The 17869-nt window shown below is 44.9% G+C and overlaps 1 protein-coding gene across 2 annotated transcripts in view; it reads right to left on the reverse strand.

Annotated features, from left to right (window-relative positions):
- Positions 1-17869, reverse strand: part of sash1a (SAM and SH3 domain containing 1a) — a 211156-nt gene that overhangs the window by 141448 nt on the left and 51839 nt on the right. The gene's annotated exons all lie outside the window — the stretch shown is intronic.

Genomic DNA, 17869 nt, shown 5'->3' on the forward strand with positions numbered 1-17869 from the left:
GGAAACAAGAAATTAATCTAGTTTTCATTCACACAGAACTTTTCTCAGAGTCCATTGACAAATATCTATGAATACAATATAATCATCCATTGCACAACTCTAACAAAGTACTGCTAATAAAACCAGCCCAAAAAGACATGCAATCTGTAGAACAAGCTCAGATATAACAAAACGTCGAAAACTTTTTAAAGGACAAAGCTTTGAAACAAAGTCTCGACAAGACATTTAACGGCAAGACATTACGCTTGCGACCACAGCACTTAAAGACACATTAAATCTCAGTGTATTCAAGCTCCAAAGTTCGAAAGCTGAAAGCATTGTCACAAGACAAAGGGACTGCGGCCCAGCCTTCCATTTCACTGCTGTTCTGTTTCATTAACATTAATGTGTAATTAATCTCAGTCAGTTTGTACTGAAGGGGTAGTGGCACCCACGCTCTCCCAGGAACCCAACCGGGAGCAGACAAGATCAAGGTCAGGCGACTAGGCCAAAGGTCGAGACGACGGCGACAGAAGTTCACCGAAGTGCGGACAGTGATGGATAGGGACCCGCGCGAGGGAGAGAGGCGACGAGGTAACATGTGGGGATGCGTAATCTCCGAAAAAGACGGGCGCGTCATCGCCTCGCGGATGAAGACGTTGAGTTATGAGTGCAAGAGAAAGAGGGAACAAAAAAAAACAAAAAAAGGAAGAGCGAAAGAGCCAAAGAAAGAGACAGTGAAAAATCTCCAGACGCTGGAACGCTCGTTGGACCATCTGGAGATTACCTGCGACAGCCGCTCCCCCTTGGCAAAGCCGCCCAAAATGAGCATCTTCTCCGATGTCCGATCCTGAGAGAACGCCGCCCGTGGATTAGCGCCACAGCCAAGTCAAGGCATTAGATAACCAGCTTACGGCGCGCGGTAAAAGAGACACTTCTGAACCCAGAGAGCCAGAGACAGAAAAAAAAAGGACAGAATGAAAGAGCGAACACAAAAAAGAAAGGAGAGGAATGAAGGTGAAAGAGTTGCCGTTAATTGAACGTTTTTGGCACGCGTTTCGGACGGAGCGACCGCGCGGGGCGCACGCGGATGTTCAAAGGGAGAAATTCGTAGGAGCTGGCCCAGTTCTGAGAAAGCCATCCAAAATACCTCGCTAATGATCTTAGAGCTGATCCAGTCATGCCTGCGTTCTAAGGCCCACAGATAGAAGATTATCTGCGTACATTTTAACAAGCAGACAGCTCCATCTCAGATGGAAGGCGAGCTTCAAAAGGATCTATTTTCGGGAACCTGCAATTTTTGCCACTTCAATTTGCATACGAGGCCGAGAAAATTGATAATGGTGATTCGGCGTTCTGCGAACTGTAAAAAAAAAAAAAAAAAAAAAGGGGAGAAAAAAGAAAAAAAACATCAATGTGACATAGCTTTTATGACATGTGGCGGTTCAGATGTTTAGGATTTCGTTTTTTTCCTTTACTGTCTGATACAGTGTTTTTTTCCTGTGATAGTTTGTCAAAGTTGGAGAGTTATTCCTGCTTTGTAGCACTGCTGGTCGGTTTTGCAAAGTGTTTTTTTTATCTTTCTTTCTTTTTTTTTAATGAGGGAGCTGAGACAGCTAATCATCAGCCCTGGGAATAAGGAAAGAGTTCATGACCAACACAGCAAACATCTCATTATACGTCTTTTCCACACACACACACACACACACACACACACACACACACACACACACACAAACATTTTCCTTTATCTATACTTGATGAGTTGGGTGAATCGGTCATGTTGAACATAGACAGTCTCTTCTTCTGACAGCTCACAGACACACACACACACACACTCTGTCTTTTTGCTTTTATAAGCCACAGATAAAATGGGTCAATTGGCAGTAATGGAGCCACTACGTGTGTGTGTGTGTGTGTGTGTGTGTGTGTGTGTGTGTGTGTGTGTGTGTGTGTTCCAGCACGGTGCTGATGAACGGGGTGAGTCGTTCACGGCGATCAGCAGGTTTAACGGAGGAAGTTCAGTGGGATTGGCGTTTATAATTCTCTCTTTGTTAACGCCGTATCTTTCCCTTTCCCAAAATCTCGTCTCTTTCATCCACTCGACGCCCACGGCTCTGATCTAATCCCAAAATGAACTCTCCATCACCCTCCTCTCTCTCTCTCTCTCTCTACATACACACACACACATGCACACACACACACACACATACATATGCATGTGAGCACAAACACACACACACACACATATGCACATGTGCAAACACACACGCAAACATGCACACTAGTACAAACATACACATGCTAATATACACATGCACACACGCACACACACACATGTGCATGCACAGACACACATGTACGCGCACACACACACACATATATATGCAGGCATACGCTTACACATATTTTGATTTGACTGTTGTGGCCTGTAAAGCCCTTTGAGACTGTAAACAGTGATATTGGGCTCTAAATAAACTTGAACTTGAACTTGAACAGTGGCATATAGTAATGAAGCAGAAATAATTCATTGCTGTCCTTCAGTATGTTTTGGAAATATTAGTATCAAAAATCTGTCCTGTGCATTTGAACCTTTTGTTTTGTTTTGTTTTTGACGACATACAGTGCAGAAGGGTCCTCTTGCTTTTTTGTTATTATTTATGTCATTGACTTGTACGTTTGTACGCGTAAAATCAAATACTTTACAACTGCTGTTTGAGTGGATTTTTCATGAGTTACATTTATGTAACTTTTTGTGTAGAATGTTCATGCCGTCAAACACATAAACCTTCTCATCTAGACGCACGACAACACACATCCGTCACGACAACACACATTTCTCCTTCATCTCCACGTCAATAAATCAGCTCTGTTACTGAAAAAAAAAAAAAAAACAAAACCCCAAAACAAAACAGACGTCTTCTTGAACCTCAGATTTTATGCTCTACATTTGGCTTGAGCTCTGAGTGTGTGTGTGTGATGGCTGGAAAGCTCCGAGTTTGCTTTGGCAACCCGGTCACACCATCCTCAGAGAGAGAGAGAGAGAGAGAGAGAGAGAAAGAGAGAGAGAGAGAGAGAGAGAGAAAGAGGGAGAGAAAAGGAAGCAGTCTGTACAGATCTTACGCTCGTTCTCACCTGCCAAGGCAAGTTCATTTAGCATCCACCACACTGGCACGCAAATCTACATAACCAATTCATAAGGTGCCTGATAGAATCTCTCTCACCAACCATTTCAATTTCATCAGCTTAACAGAGAGAGAGAGAAAGAGAGAGAGAGAAGGAGGGAGGGAGGGGAGAGAGAGAGAGAGTCAGGCAGGCGGAGGATATGAATAAGAATGACAGAGAGGGAAAGAGCAATTACCAGAACAGAAAAAGGAGAATTTCAATAAAACCGTCTGCCTCTGATGCACGCATGCACGAATATACACACACACACTCAAGACACCCAAGCACATGCGTGCATGCAGGCGCAAGCGCACGTACACGCGCACACACACACTGACTCACACACACACACACACTTGTGTTGGAACAGAGGGTGTCTCTCCATCAGTGCTGCACTGTGATTGTCTGCAGAATAACAATGACCAAAAAAAAAAAAATCTGCGAAAGAACAAAAACACCTAAAAAGACCTCACTACACACACACACTACACTACACTACACACTCACACACACACACACACACACTACACACACACTCACACTACACACTCACACACACTCACACTGCTTACACTATAGATTCAACACTGTCAATTTAAAATGTCTCATACATTCACACGTACACACACACACTGCACACACTGACAATTTATATGGTCACAAACACTCATAAACCACAGACACTACTAACCCAATGTTACACATAGTCTTCTGTCAGCTGTTGATTCATTATGTAACACATACACTCAGTTCACAGTTTTACATATAATCTACTCTATAATGGCACACATACAGAATCAGACTGCCACAGAAAGCAAACACACCACACACTCAATGTGACCACCGACAAGGTCAGCATGTCAACACAAAGCACTGCAGACATAAAACAACATAAGCTTACCACACACACACACACACACACACTCATATGCACACACACATTGTGACTGGAGTATACAATGAACTCACTGTTCACTGATTTGTTATGACAGAGGTAGTAGTTGTCTGTGGTCTGAGTGTTTGTGTGTTTGTGTGTGTATGTGTGTCTTGCGGTGTCTCAGATTGTCAGACTCATACCGACCCGAAGTCATTGTGGAGGAGAACACTCTGGAACTCTCTCACTCTCTCTGCTCAGCAGATGGCAGCTCACACCGACTGTGTTTGATGTCAGAGGACAACACAGGTAGCCCCACAGGTAGCCAGACCAGAAAACACACACACACACACACTTACATTCACATGCGCGCGCCTCAGGCAGATCACTGGGTGCATACAAACACAAAACGCATGAGGAAAGTGCATGTGATGCACACATCTCACACTGTGGAACACACTGAGCAGGGACACACTGTACAAGACACTTTACTCAGGCACAAATGCACACGCGCACGCACACACACACACACACACACACACTTCATATAGCGGATGAGGACAAGTTGACCTACGTTCACAAAAGTCTATAAGTGCGTAAGAATAACTTTCCCGTGCATGACATGGCTCCCCTTGAGTGCTAATGCACTAGAGCTAAGAGCACAGGCTTCACAAACACAGGCCTATTCTACATAATCACACCATTTTCACCTAACAATTCACAGGAGCGTGAACATTGCCGTCTGAACAAAAAGAACACATGACGCCCACAGAAGCAGAGAGAACTTCTAAGCCCGTTATTTCTCATAATCCGAGGGGGGGATAGTGGGAGGGAGGTCAAGGTCAAGGTGTAGGAATTATCTAAGCACGTGTGTCATCCTCAGTCTGACTCAGCAACCACGCACTGGCAGGCAAACCAAGGCCACAAGGCTTTGCCCGTAATGGCAAATATCCTAGCCCTGATAATTGACTATTGATTGTCATTAATCACCTGAAGGACAGGGGCTAGTTTGTGGGCATGTGTACGCTGTTTTTCTCTCTCTCTCTACCCTTGGTGCGTATTCAGTGCTGCGTGGTTCGCGACGCTACAGCAGCATGCTAAAGTGCTAAACTATTAGCGCCCCCGTCATCGTGATGAATGGCTTTTAGAGTGACTGCGCGGCTGTTTGGGGGCCAGGGTTGAAGGTGGGGCAGGGAGCTGCTGTAATTAACATGGCAAGAGAAAACCTAGGCAAGCGCTTAGCTTGGTAGCTCAGGATTCTGCTAGCTTAATTCAGCTTAGCGCAGCCTCGTGAACTCTTGCTAACACGCGAAACGGAAACTAGTTAGGATTTTGTAGTTTTTGGAGCCCAAGATAGCCAAATGAGATTGAACTAATGAACTAAAAACCCCCAAGAACAGTCTGGACAAAGGGTTGAATATACTCTGGGTGTGATTCTGTGGGGCCAATAACCCAGCGACACTTTATTTCTCGTGGTCAAGCAAAAACTCTCTCCGTTCCCTATTTAACTCCTGCTGTTACGTCTCTGATATAAACTCTAACTTTCACCGTCTCTGCACATTCGTAACCAATGTCTTAACACGTATCTCCACAATATCACAGTCTCCTGACTCCCTTAAGAGGAGACTTAAAAGAGAGGCATGTTCACGCCTTCAGGACACTCTCGAGGTTTCTTCCTGTTGCAGCCAATGGGGAGTTTTCCTTTCTTGCCACAGTTGCCTTTGGGCTGAGCTGAACGTACTTCAGAGAAAATGAAGGCGACCTCTTCCCCAATTATCGGAATAATAATTTCAACAGTGCGGCAAACTAAGCGTTAGTTGTTTTGGGACAACGCAAGACAACAAAGAGGGTAATCGTCTGGGCGATGACGTTAGCTTAGCTGGGGTTTATCGTACACACGGTGCCCTTTAACGATGCCAAGTTGTGGGGTGAAATAGCTTTTTTTTCGCTGCCAACACAACCAAAATTTCAGGTCTTATTGCAGCAATGAAAAACAAAACAAAACAAAACAAAAAAACAACCACTTACTGCTTCTGTTCCCACAGAACTTAGAGAGCCCACAATTTAAGCGGCACTGCAGTTGTGGTTTTAATAAGTTGGTGTTTTCTTTGTTCTGATGTCAGTCGGTAAGATTTAATGTCTCTGATGTGCCAACGGAAGCAGACTAGTGCAGAATCAGGGGACAGTGTCTGCTTCAAGCCATTTCACAGGTTGGATGCAGAACATCCTCTCACACATCGTCCAGGTAAACGAGCTTTTGGCAGCTTTTTTTTAAGGAAGCATACTACAATAACGCGCCCCATAATTTTTTTTGACCAAAAGCTGTTAAAGGGATTCAGATTTTACATGAGCACAACTTGACACTTGCAGCACGTTGTGGTCTTCCGCGCGTGGCTCATTTAGATCCGAGCTTGTTCGCAAAGACAGGACTGGAAAGCGAAAATTACATTCACATGTATTCAGTTAGCTGACACTTTTTAATCCGGAAAAATATTTACGGTTCTGACATTTGCCCACTCGACTGTACGCCTGCCCGCGTTTCCGTTTGCGTCTGATCTCGGATTCTGACGCTCCTCCCGCTGTCTCTCTCCTGCCGTCACGGTTCAGGGAAGAGCAGGCGAAAATCATCAATAAACAACACAACACTCTTGTCCTCTGATGGAATTACAGCGTTTTCAAAAAACTACGGTTAAATAATGGTGCCAAAGGGAGAAGGAGAGAGAGAAGGAGGGAGGGAGGGAGGGGGGTTGGGGGGGGGGGTTGCCTGGTTACCCCAGCATTTGTCATTCCTTTCCAGCTGTGGTGGTGTATTTTTTGCTTGCTCTCACAAATTCCTTTGATTTCCCAACGTGCAATTATTCCGACCGCCCTTGGTAAATAAAGTACGTAAAGCATCTGGAGTTATGATCCTGCATAACACATAATTACCAGCTAATAGAACCCCCCCCCCCCCTCTCGCTTTGACCGCTCTATTCTTGGAAGAGCGTTCCTGGGTAGAAGAGCGGGACAGCCTCATAATTCAGCTCTGGTCTGTTCTGTAATTACTGGACAGACAATTTCAGTTAAGTGATCTGATGGTAACAGACAAGGCTCTCAGTGCTGCCTGATAATGGGGGGGGTGGGGTGGGGGGGGGGGGGGGTAGGGGGGGGGTAAGTGTCAGGGTTTTTTGTTTGTTTGTTTGTTTTTTTCTTTTTCAAATCACACAGAATTTACATGGGCACTAGGTTTTAGCAAAACCCCGAACATTTTATTATATGTTTGAGTAAATACATTTAACTGTTCAATAAATGTTTCGATGGTTTCCTATAAACTATTTGTTAACACATAAATTGTAGGTTTTACATAAAAAGGGGAATTCACAGTTGAACGTATCATACAGAATTCATGGAGAGCGCTGATCGGGATTATAGGCTGGATTATAATCCCCTTTGGCGATCTCCTATCCCGTTTACACGTACAGTTCACTCTTAATCCTTCCCAGTCTGGTTGTAGCCGTAATGTTGTGAGCATGCCAAAGTATTAGTTTACGAGAGTAACTTATATTAGCATGACTACATTTCCAAAGGCTGTCAGTGTTCTGCGTCGGGTTGTCGTGGTGTTTTCTGCGCTTTCTGAAGGAGGAGAAACCTTTAGACGGTGTTAAGGTACTAAGTGTGCCTGAGGACATGCGGCGAGTGTGTGTAGCATTGTCGGTTGGTGAACCAGAGGACCGAGGTGCGGTTTTCTTCTGGCTTGGCCTGCGGCTTCTAATCAGCTTCCACGGAGCGGAGCGTGAGAAAATTATACCGTGAAGCCGAGGAGAAAATGAGCTCAGCTGTGCTGGTCGGCCAGAACGATTAGCGCTAAATTACCGCAGCGTTCGAAAAAACAAAAAAAAACAAAAACAAAAACCCCTTTGGTGCACGACTTGCGGCTCCTTACCACACCTTAATACCGACACATGCATGCATTCTCGCACACTTACTGTAAAACACAAAGCTGTCATCTGCCAGACTGACTGAAGCCTGACTGATTTATAGCGGTTGGGTCGACTCTAGAGGGGTAAGCCCAGCCAAATCGGCACTGACTTCACTTCTCAACGCACATGTAAAAAAACTGGAAATGGAAACCATTCAAGACATGTTGGTGTGTAACCCTCATGTTTCCATACAAAGCGACGGCATAATCCCTCTAAATCCAGAGAGAGGTTTAGGCAGAGCGGCCTTGGCATTCCCTCCTCTGTCCACACACACACACACACACACCCATAGATACATGCATATGCACACATATAGACACACACACATACATGCACACACACACACCTAGACACATACATACCCACGCGCACACATACAGACACACGGAGACACACACATGTATGCGCACACACACACACACACACACACACACTCAACACGCAGGCGCATACAGACACACACATACACACACAAACCACAACACACACACACGCACACACACTCAACACACAGGCGCATACAGACACACACACACACACACACACAGTGTGCTCTCAGCAGCCTGCCGCTGTGTGACAGGGCTCTTATTTACTGGTCAGAGACTAACGGGCAGAGAGCACAAAGACAAGGCAGCCTGTCAGAGAAACCCTCACCACCGCATGTCTCTCTCCAAACCAGCTCCTCAAGGGCACAGTGGGGAGGAGGAGAGAAAGGAGAGAGAGAAAGAGTGAGGGGTGGGGGGGGGGGGGCAGAGAGATAGAGAGAGGGAGAGAGAGAGAGAGCGCAGAGTCTTTAATGGAAAATCCTATAATGGACTGAGGGTTGGGGACGGAGGGGGGGGGGGGGGGGGGGGCTGAGGGTGTAGGGGGTGAGAGCGCAGCATGCTCTCGTATGAAAGCGGTTGAACGCTGAATGGCATTTTAAACGGATAGTGATTAAGTCTATGATAGGGAATAAAGATGAGGGGAGAACTGCGGTGCTGACTCCGGCTCTTAGTCAGAGTCCGTGGGGGTTGGGGAGAGGGGGGGGGGGTGTCTCGCTCTTCTCTCTTCTTCAGCCCCGCATATTGTTCGCTGCCACCAACACAGGATATTAAGAGCGTTTCCACGAAGGAAACGCACGAACAGGAAGAATTAACTTTTCAATTTCCTGCGACGCCCTTCTGGCTCCTCTGGGTTTTTTTGTTTTTTTTTTGCTCTGTGTGTGTCTGACACAAAGCGCCAGGGAAAAACAAAAGAGAGACAGATGAACCGGCGAACCGGGCGGGCGAACCACGAGCCACAGCCCCTTCTGTAGGACACAGAACTGTGTGGGTTGGTTATAGTGTTCACCAGAGAGAGAGAGGGGGAGATAGAACGAGAGAAAGAGAGAGAGAAAACACTGGTGGTCTACTGTCCCAAAAAGCCCTGCGAATGGACCTGCGTCTGTTGAGCTCTAATGATGAGCTACAGGGAGAGACGCATTCGGCCGGCTCTGCTACAGCCTGCCATGGTAACGCTGAAGCCCCGGGGTTATGGGATTTAATCAATGTGGTATTTTGGGATTCCAATGAATCGTCATGGAGATAAAAAAAAGCCATGTCGCTAAAGCAAGGACGGACGGACGGAAGGATGGACGGATGCATGGATGGATGGGTAGTAGCATGCATGCATGAATGATCGAATGAATAAATGAATGGTGTGAGAATTCCATATTCCAATTAACAGGACTTTCCATGGAAACGGACTGGTCAGAATTCCATGATATTCCATGTCTGAGGGAACTGCTCTCCTCTTAGATTTTGGCGTCCCGGGTAACACACTGGCCACACGAGGCAGTCTCTGGCACGCTGATCAGCCCAGAGCCTTCATGACACTCTCTCTCTCTCTCTCTGTCTCTCTCTCTCTCTCGCTGACACTTACCAAAGTGTCTCTGGGCTGGAATAACCAGGCTGCTCTTCATAAGAGCCCAAAGCTACCAGAGAGGTTTTCAAAAATCTTCACTCATCCACAGTATGGAAGACAGCTTCATCCATCCATCTATCTATCTATCTATCTATCTATCTATCTATCTATCTATCTATCTATCTATCTATCTATCTATCTATCTATCTATCTATCAGTGGCCTGACAACTTTATCAAACTGTCTGATAGTTTTGTAGTTTAAAGTCTGTCTGTGAGATGCTAATGCAGCCTTTCCAGACTCTGGCTGATTGAGTCTCATTCAAATGCTATGAACTGCAGACAAGCTCCTGTATTCTCAGTGGAGAACAGACCATCTCTCCTTAACCTCACCCAAAAAAAACTCATTCTCACAACACTCCAAAACCCTTTTAATGTCACTGAGGAACGGGTTTGGTCTCTTGAGTGTCGTTGGTCTCCATGGTCTTTTCATAAAACAAACCTCCAATAAATCAAACGCTTGGCTTACGTAATCATCCCAAAGTTGAACTCGTCAGCAAAAAAAAAAAAAAGAGCTATATTTCACAACAAAGGAGTGCAAAACAGGAAGTTAAGACTGTCAGGCTGTCATCTGTGGTGATGACTCAAGGTCACCTCGACCTTCTCGAGCCCTTTCACATCACCCCAAAAAAAAAAAGGGGGGGGGGGGGGGGGTCTCAGACGGAGAACTAAAAGCTGGTGGATTAAATGGAGGGGAAGGCAATAGAAAGAGGCAGAATGTGATGTGATGTGGTAAAGTAATGGAGGACAACACAGCAGAAGAGAGAGAGGGTGACGACACAATCCTGAGGAGCACAACGAAAGGACAGGCAAACCGCGCCGGGAGCCGAGAGAAAATCGTCCTTCGTTACGGGCCCTGCTGTACAGCCCAGCTGCTCACTGCTAAATACCACCTACCGTCTGTGAGCTCAGGGGAAAACACACACACACACACACTTACACACACATGCTCCAGAGAGTGTTGGCTGGCTGTGTCTCAGTACAACAGAAATGTTATCGGAATGAGTAATTAGCGTTGAGGTGATGGAGTGTTAATTTTCTGAAGTTGGAGTGTGTGTCTGTGTCTGTGTCTGTGTCTGTGTGCGTTTGCCGCACAGGGAGGTACAGACAGCTCAAGCAGAAACAATACGCAGGCGAATGGCTAAGCAGTTGGTAATTATTTCTAAATCAATATTGTGACAGCAGAGCAGAGAGAAAGCCTGTCTGTCAAATCTCCTGTCTGTCAGAACTGAGCCAGGCTCAATCCCCCCCTGAATCTCTAAAGAGCTCTCCCTCTCTCCATTTCCCTCTCTCTCTCCCTCCCTCCCTCCCTCTCTCTGTTTCCATCTGTATGTTTCTTTCTCTCTCTCTATTTCTCTCTCTCTCTCTCCCTCTCTCTCTCTCTCTCTCTCTATTTCTCTCTGTCTCTATCTACGCATCTATCGGTCTCTCTCTCTCGCTCTCAAGCATTTTCTCTCTCTGTTTTTCTTTCTCATGCTCTGCCCTCTCTTTCTATCTCTTTCCCTTCCCTCTCTCACTCTCTCTCTCTCTCTCTCTCTGCTGTTATTGGGTACACTGAACAGCTTCTGTGCAGCAGCTGTCTGGAGATTGTAAACAGGAAGCAGGTATCGATTAGGCTATGTGTATGTGTGTGTGTGAGAGAGAGAGTGTGTGAGTGTGTGTGTGGATGGATGCTTTGTTCAAATACACACTTAATCTCACTACAGGGGCGAACACTGTCGATAAACCTCACCTTTCAAAAAGAGGACAAGTGACAAATGCTTTGCTGACACAGGACAGAAGAAACTCACAGCCCAGAGAGAGGGAAGACATGTCTCTTCCAATGGGACGAGAGAAAGAAACAAAAAAAAAAGAAAAAGAAGAGACAAAAGGTATTGTGGCTCCCTCCTCCAGTCAATCTGAGTTTAGCTAATTATGTCTGAAGGAGGGGTCCTAAGCGGCTCCTTTAATCAGGTCTGCGTGATCAGGTGCGGCACTGAAAACACTGCAGAGAGCATTATGGTGTCATCTGAAACTCTGAGATCTGCTAATTAGGCCTGATTGAAAATCAATGGAGAGATGGTTTAATCTGGTTGGCATGCCTACGTCTTGTGTGGAAATCCCTGTAGAGCAGACTGAACGGAGAGGAGCATCTTAAACGCAGGGCTGTGTTAATTAGGCGCGTGCCAGTACCTTTGGACAGGTCGTTTCATCGGGTCTGATGTGAAGACTTGGGGGAAGTGACAGATGAGCCCACAACTGCTCATTAATCAGCCACTTAGCTGGACACTCGATTAATCAACCTGATGACTACAAATGGCTCTGTTTATATCTTAAAGGTCAGAGGGATCTGTGTGTTCCACGACATACATTATCACATACACAAACACACACACACACACACACAAACGCACACACAGGCACACATACACACACACACATACACATACACACACCACACACCACACACGCACATACACACATACACACACACACACACATACACACACACACACACACACACACACACACACACACTCTCTAAAAACTATGCAGGAGGCCATGCTATAAGTGTGTCTATGCTGGTGCTGTTTTGGGAATGAAGTGAAACCTAAAAACAGCGAAGGTGTGAAAATCTGTGATATTTACGAGAAACAAAACAGTCTTTTGAGGGGTGAGTGACGTGTGTACGTCACACCGTCATTTTCAAAAGAAGACTGTGAGTGTGTGAAAACACACAGTGTGACGGAGGCAAAACTGTGTCTGAAACGGCACTGAGCTTTAAAAAGATCCTACAGAAAACCCCAGACTCGACTGTACTTGCGCCAATGCCTGCTTTTCTCTCTCTCTCACACACACACACACACACACAGCTCCTAAAACTGGGTCAGACCACATTAACAACCATGTTTTAATGAGCTTGTTTATTTTAATTACCGCTTAAATACATAGCTGTGTGTGCGGGATGTCGAGATGAACTGCCACATGCTTCCACATTCTCATTAGTGAGAAACAACCAGTCGAGATTTCATAATACTAAAGAATAGTGTAATACTTAAGAATAGAGATATGAATAATACAGGTCAGTTATTATAACGTGGGTCAGTTTGAGTCAGCCCAAAGCCCAAGGCATTCACAGGTTCTGGGAAAATATTTCAGATGAAATTTCGATCCAAGAACGGGGCGGCACGGTGGCATGTGCCCTCGTGTTCCGATGGCACTGAGAGGGCACGGGGGCAGCCAGATTAAGAGCTTATCAATTACGCTAAAGAGGATGTACTGGGGGCAAGAGGGGAGGGGAGCCTGTAATCCTAATCTGACACTGTAAATTAGACTGAAATAATCCGGCTCACAGGTCAAGACCTAGCTACAGGGTAACTGGAATCATTACAAATCAGCAGAGAGAGAGAGAGAGAGAGGCAGGGAGAGAGAGGGGAAGTGTGTTTGTGTGTGTGTGTGTTCCCTACTTGTTAAGTTTTTATGGAATGATTCAAATGCAGTGCATGCAGATGCTCCAGGGTTGGTGTGAATATTGATCTGGATAACACACACACACACACACACACTCAGAGACACATACATACATGATCGATAGCATACAACAGGTCATGCCCAGAGTAAATGTGAACCAAATGACCTTTTGTAGAAAGATACTGTTTTTTTTTTTTTTTTTTCGGTCACGTGTGACTCCACTTCTACATGCAAAAATGAGAGGAAAGAAGTAAAACAGAATGAAAATTAAAGGAAATTAGAGGAAAAAGACAGAATGACAGAGATGAACTGGTGTGGGTGACAGCTTGACCTTTGGTGATGAGAGTGATGAAAATGAAGGTCAGGGCACAGGTGCGGAATGTGTCTGAGCGCGTCAGGGGTCAAAGGGTGATGTATCATTTTACCCAGCATGCACCATTCTGGGAAGATGGCCCATTACCCCGCTGAGTGTGTCACACTGAAGGTGGGAGAACACACACACACAAACACACACACACTCACACATCTGAGCCCCTGTCTTTCTCTCAGGTACCTCCATCACTATCATTGTCCTTCTTTTCTCTCTTCTTTCGCTCCCTGACCCTTTCTCCTTTCATTCTTTCATCTCTTTGTGCCCCCCCCCCCCCCCCCCCCCCCCACTGCTGCTCTATTTCACTGTCTAATTCTGTCTCTAATACACTCCACTCATGTTTTCTCTAATCCAGACTCTCTCTCTCTCTCTCTCTCTCTCTCTCTCTCTCCCTCCCCTTCCCTCTCTCCCTTCCTCTTTTCTCACTCTCTCTCTTCATCCTACACTCCTCTGACCTGTCTGTCTATCCACTCTTCCCCATCATTAACCTATGTTCTCCTCATTCTCCACCTCCTCCTTCTTCTCTCTCTCTCTCTCTCTCTCTCTCTCTCTTTCCACCTCTGTCAATCTGCAACCCATAAACAACCCCCGCCCCCGTCACACAAAACCAAATGTCTCTTTTTAAATACGGTAGCATATTCATGAGTTTGGTTTCCAGGCAACACGTGAGGAGGCAGGTGAAAAACAACACTTGTCAAAAGCGCTGTAAAGCTTTATGGCAAGGGTCACGCAAACGCACCATGTGATTTAAGACTGACGCTTTGTATCACGTGAAGGACCAATAACACACCCTAACACTAACTCACCCGCCAAAATATTCACCCCCATCCAGCTTGGACTTCATTCAGTAAGCCACTCAAAGCTACATTCATGTACTTAATATGATATATAGTTCGTTCTCTTTATTATACTGTACAATGAATGTAATATGCTAAAGAATCATAACCTACTCTATTCTGTTCTGTTCTGTTTAACCACAGGGTGTTCTATGTTGACAGCTTCTATTCTATTCTATTCTAGTCCAGTCTAGTCTAGTCTGTTCTGAATAGAATGTCTTACATGTTGCTTGACGTATAGGTGTTGTACTTTGGATAGTTGCAGTTTGCTATAGTTTCTAGTGTAGTATTAGTTTAGTCTAGTACAGTGTAGTGTAGTATTAGTTTAGTCTAGTACAGTGTAGTGTAGTATTAGTTTAGTCTAGTACAGTGTAGTGTAGTATTAGTTTAGTCTAGTACAGTGTAGTGCAGTATTAGTTTAGTCTAGTACAGTGTAGTGTGGTATTAGTTTAGTCTAGTACAGTGTAGTGTAGTATTAGTTTAGTCTAGTACAGTGTAGTGTAGTATTAGTTTAGTCTAGTACAGTGTAGTGTAGTATTAGTTTAGTACAGTGTAGTGCAGTATTAGTTTAGTCTAGTACAGTGTAGTGTAGTATTAGTTTAGTCTAGTACAGTGTACTGTAGTGCCATTCTTATTTAATCTGATTTGCTTTAGTTCGGTTAAGTCTGTTTGTATCCTTGTCTGGTTAAGTTCAGTATTAGTTTAGTGTCATTAAATTGAGTTTAGTGTCTGTGACAGGGGAAAGAAGACAATACTTGGATCTCATTGGATGAAAATCATGCTCTACAGATAAGGACTGAAGTCCAGTGCCATCACAAGGTTTACTCATCTCTCCGGAACATTCTTCTGGAACAGACAGTCAAAGTCTGATATCTTGTTTGAAAAAGGGGGACTGAAAGTTTGGATATGAAAATATGGGAGGAGTTTTTTGATGATGTCTGTGATGTTGGGGGCATATCTGTGGAGAAGTCTCTTTTTCCAGTGCAGCGTAACATAAATCACTGTCTGACAGTGTGTTCAGATTCCTCCCTAGGGCAAGACATGTGTTATCATTTAATTCAGACACATCCAATTTCACACACGCACACGCACAGGCATACATACACACACACATGCACACATACACATACAGACACATACACACACACACGCACACAGAGTTGCATATTCAAACATAATTCTGACAGAATCCTTATCCAATACCCAACATGCTTAGTGATAAGCCGCCTTGGGTTTTGTCTTTTTATCAAGGGAGTCTTAAGTATGAAATATGAAGGTTGTCTTTTATTTCCTTTCCAAAACTAACACAGCAACACAGCAAAATGACAGTCGGAAAAAAATGGACAAGATGTGTCTTGACATCCCTCTAAAACAGGCCCAACTGAGTCTGGAATAACTGCAATTGACTGTAGGCCTACTGCCAAAAAACAGACTACAACTGCAACAAATGACTACAACTCCCATCAGACATTTCAGAACACAGGAAGTGACATTAGCAATGGAGGTCTTAACTGCAACCGCCCATCAATCATTGTATAACAAGTCACTCTCAGCTGCTTTCATCAATGTGAACATTAGGCAATCACGGAGCAGAGATCTCCTATCAAGTAAAGACTACTTAGGAGACAAGAAATCCATTTAGGACACAGTCCTAAGTGTACAGTGCTGTTGAGTGCTCAGTCTAGTTAAAACTCACTCAATCTCAGCAGTTTGTTCAGTGCTCGCTGATTAAATTGTGTTTCATTCTGTTTAACAGACCATCTGAGACTACATTACATCAGCTCTCAAAGGAGGTTTTACAAACATATTACAACCACTAATGTCTGAGTCGACTTTCAAAACCGTTGCAGCCGACTGTAATGACGGTTTAACAGAGAGTAAAGTGTTTCACAGGGAGTTCATGTTAGTGATTGACTCTGAAATCCAAAGGCAAGTGGAGCAGGCTCAGACACACCACACACACACACACACACACACACACACACACCACGCACACACACACACACACACACACCACACACACACACACACACACGCACATACACACACACATACACACGTTCACACGCACACGCACACACACCACACACGCACACACACACATACAGACACACACACACACATACAGACACACACACACACACACACACACGCACGCACACACACACACACACACGCACATACACACACACACATACACGCACACATACACACGTTCACACGCACACGCACACACACCACACACGCACACACACGCACATACACACACCACACACACGCGTGCTCACACATGCATACACACATACACACACACACACACACACACACACAACACACACCACACAAACACCACACACACACACATACACACACACACACACCACACACCACACACACACACATACACACACACACACACACACCACACACACACACACACATATGTACAGAGTCAGTACTGATAATGTGAGGCAGATCAGCAGAGAAACTGAATTACACAGTGAAGGGAACACAGCACAATCTGATTAGTTAAAGCACACACAGCACCAAATGTCCTGTTATGTTCACTGTGTGTGTGTGTGTGTGTCTCTCTCTCTCACTCACACACACACATACACACACACCCCACCAGAGAGACTCTCACACAGATATATGCATGCACAAACACAACCATGCACACACACACACACACACACACACACACTCACACACACACACACACACACACACACAGAATTGGGACATAAAACAAATGTTATTTATGGTTGTCTGTATATCGAAGACTGATAATTCTGTTCCGAATTAGTTTCAGATGCTCTTATTTTGAGAACTCCACCACAAAGTAATAGGTTACAAACTGACTCTGGAAAATGGGCCAGCAGCGTTGAGAAAATGAGAAAATCACAAGTCTTTCCCACACATTCTAATGACAGATATCATAGTTCACCATTTAGCCAGTCAGCACTACTCTCCTGCCCTCAGGCCAGAGGGACTGTATGTCAGTGTGCATGTGGCTTTTTGTATGTGTAGGTGTGTGCATGCGTGGTGTGTGTGTGTGTGTGTGAGAGAGTGTATGTGTGTGAGTGTATGTGTGTGTGAGTGCGAGAGAGAGAGAGAGAGAGATTAACTGAATAAGTCTTCACCCTCTAAAGAAGACATCTCCTCCTTTTTAATGAAGATGAATATTGCATAGCATTACCTCTAAATCTTCAGCATGAATCAACACTAAACACCATTTACCCAACAGCAGGAGTGTGTGTGTGCATGCGTGTGTATGTGTGTGCGTGTGTGCGC

This window comes from Chanos chanos, chromosome 4 (genome assembly GCF_902362185.1).
Source record: "Chanos chanos chromosome 4, fChaCha1.1, whole genome shotgun sequence".
In the NCBI taxonomy this organism is placed as follows: Eukaryota; Metazoa; Chordata; class Actinopteri; order Gonorynchiformes; family Chanidae; genus Chanos; species Chanos chanos.